The following is a 3,199-nucleotide window of genomic DNA, read 5'->3' as shown; positions in this document are numbered from 1 at the left end:
AATATTTATTTTTTTTCACCTGCAAACTGTAGCAAAACATGATCAGTTTTATTATGCAGATAGGTATCCCTCTACATTTTTAAAGAATTTAGGTATATATAAATAGAAGAGCTCTTTAGAAAGGAAAAATTCAAGAATGAATAAAACCTTCCAATTCTGACTTTGTAACTTTCCAGTAGCAATGGTTAAAATGATTTTAGGTCATTCATTCCAAGATATATGACAGCACCTTAAAAGTGGCTGATCTATTTCCCCAGTAACATTTCTCACATAACAATGTGTTAAAGTTACAAATACTGATATGCACAAATAGCTAATTTCTAAGAAAAATATGTACAGTACTGCAGCATAATGAATGTGGTATCTGCAATAACTTAATATTAGCCAATTTTTAATATAAATGATACCGCTACCTTTTTCTGCCAATTCACAGGTTAAAAGTTGTTACCGGAGCCCTCTGTTTTGCACATATTACCTGGTGTTTAATACACAATGCAGGCTTTTTAATGACTTCTCTTGTGTTTAAAGCTAAGATCAGTGAAACAAGACAACAGTGCAAGAGGCGGAGAGATGTTATGTGACCATGTAAAAGTTCGTTCCAGTAAAGTGTCTATATAAGGCTATAAGAAAGGATTGGCTGATGAGCTTCCTGTTGGAAACTGTCCTGTTGATTGAACCAGTCATAAAAGGATTACTAGATACTCCAGCGGCTGCAACTTGACCAAAAGGGGTTACCACCGGCTTTGTTTGTCCAAATGCTGCAAAACCTGCACCATTGGGCTGTTGAGAAAAAGCTGTCTGTTGAGGGAAAGCTGCTTGGGCTGGGAAGGCAGGCTGCTGGAAGCTGCCGCTGAAGCTGGTGGGAAGACTATAGGAAGCACGAGTCCCGAAGCCCGCGGGCATGCTCATGCAGGTGGTGCCAAAGGTCGCGGCTGTTGCTCCTCTGGCATTGGTCTGAAATGGACTTGTAGAAGATGCCACAGAAGGACCAACAGCAGCAACAAATGGATTTGTGGAAGGCGTAGCTCCAAATGGAGCAGGCACACTTGAAGAAGCAGGCTGTGTCTGTGCCAAAGCACCCACTGGCACTGTTCCAAAAACACTGCTCCTAGCATTACTTGTGGAAGTATATGCATTACTGGAAGTGGCTGCAGAGCTGAAAACGCTGTCTAGTTCTGCCAGGGCTGCATATTTGTCTGAGGATGCACTTGACTGACTGGGAACTGAAACCACAGAACCAACGGGAGCTTTACCTGCGGTCCCAAAGCCACTCCCCTGATCACCACCTTGCCCAGCACTGAAGATATTGTCTAAATTAGCAAGTGCTGCATATTTGTCTGTAGTCTGTAGACCAGCTTTGTTCATTGAAACTTTACTAATAGCTGATGCTGTTTGATGACTCTGGGAAGTATTGAAGGTTCCAAAATTAGCACTGGAGGATTTGGGGAAGTTATCAAAATGAGCAAAATTAGCACTTACTGATCCAGCACTTCCACCTGTAGTTTGGGGCTGAAAAGGAGAGTGACTCGCTGTGGGGAAACCTCCAAAATTACTCAAACCACTAGACTGTCCAAATGCATCAAAGTTTGCAAAATCTGCATTTGCAGAATTCTGAGCTGCATGACTGTTGAAATGTGCAAAGCTAGCAAAATTGGCTGTAGCTGTTGATTGAGGTGCTGGGGCAGCAAAGATGTCTGAGCCAAGATCCCTTAAAAGGTCAAACTGCTTCTTTTCCTGCTGCTGCCCTTGAGAGCGACCTACAACTGGAGACTGACTAGGTGTGCCCTTATTTAAATGCAGTGCTGGTGCTGAATCTCCTAAAAGAGACTTCAGTGGTTTGACCTCAGGTGTGCTGCTTGTGCTACTGGCAGAGGACCCTGAAATAGATGCATGAACTGATGCCACCACTTTGGCTTGTTCTGGAGGGATGTACCATCTTTTATTTTCATACTTTTCTTGTAGGAACTCTTTCACTTTCTGTGGATCTCTGAAGTCTGGAATTGCTGAAGATCTATCATCAAATAATCCTAGCCAAATCTGTTTACAGACTTCATTTCCATGTTTTTGCAGGAATTCAATTTCCTGTTGTGTGAATGTTGTCATGGAGTTAGATTTCACCCTATGTGGTGGATTTAACCCTCTCAGGCTGCCGGAGCAGGAGGTATAGACAAAGGAGCCGATCGTCATGTTCACGTAGGTGGGGCTGCACTAGTCACAGTCGAAACACTTTCGGTTGTGCGGGAGACCCGTCATGTCTCGCAGCATCTTCAGGTGCTTCTCCTCTGCTTCCGCTTGGCACAGGCCGCCATGGGCACAGCGCCGGGGGAGGAGGCCGGCAGGGCCGGGAGCCAGAGCTGGGCGGCGCTGCACCTGGGGGCCCGTGATTCCACGGGCCGCCCTGGCGCCGGCCACCGCACTCCGTAAGCCTGAGCCGCGCCAGACCTGGCCGCCTCGGCTGGACTCGACTTCGCTGGCCCAAGCGCAGACGCTGCATAGCACGGGCTGACGGGTCACACCAACCGGCCGACTGGGACAACCTACACTGCCTCCACCACCATCACCACCTTCCCCACGCTCAGGTCTCTTCTGATTTGTTTATTGTATATTTTTCTGGGGTCGTTTTTACCCTGTTAGCATTTTGTTCTCTCATTCATCTATTCTCCTCTGGACAAAATGAAAAGATTGAAAAAAATCACCTCAAAAAAAAAAAAAGAACAAGAGGCAGTACCAACTGCCAGGGACCTAAACAATACGGACATTAGGAAGATGTCAGAACTAGAGTTCAGAATGACGATTTTAAAGATACTAGCTGGGCTTGAAAAAAGCATGGAAGATACTAGAGAATCCCTTTCTGGAGAAATAAAAGAACTAAAATCTAACCAGTCAAAATCAAAAAGGCTATTAATGAGGGGCAATCAAAAATGGAGCCTCTAGGATAAATGAGGTAGAAGAGAGAATTAGTGATATAGAAAACCAAATGATGAAAAATAAAGAAGCTGAGAAAAAGAGATAAACAACTACTGGATCATGAGAGCAGAATTCGGGAAATAAGTGATACCATAAGATGAAACAATATTAAAATAATTGGGATCCCAGAAGAAAGAGAGAGAGGGGCAGAAGGTATATTGGAGCAAATTATAGCAGAGAACTTCCCGGATTTGGGGAAGGAAACAGGCTTCAAAATCCAGGAGGCACAGAG

The 3,199-nt window shown here is 44.5% G+C and overlaps 1 pseudogene; it reads right to left on the bottom strand.

The window, feature by feature from the left end:
- Positions 1–620: 620 nt before the first annotated feature.
- On the bottom strand, positions 621–2,309 carry LOC114221536 (arf-GAP domain and FG repeat-containing protein 1 pseudogene; annotated as a pseudogene).
- Positions 2,310–3,199: the final 890 nt, after the last annotated feature.

The sequence above is a fragment of the Eumetopias jubatus genome, unplaced genomic scaffold (genome assembly GCF_037043125.1).
Source record: "Eumetopias jubatus isolate StellerSeaLion01/CBP00866 unplaced genomic scaffold, mEumJub1_p1.0 scaffold_13, whole genome shotgun sequence".
NCBI lineage: Eukaryota > Metazoa > Chordata > Mammalia > Carnivora > Otariidae > Eumetopias > Eumetopias jubatus.
Note: the sequence above shows the minus strand (reverse complement) of the source record. Positions and strands in the feature narration are given on the sequence as shown.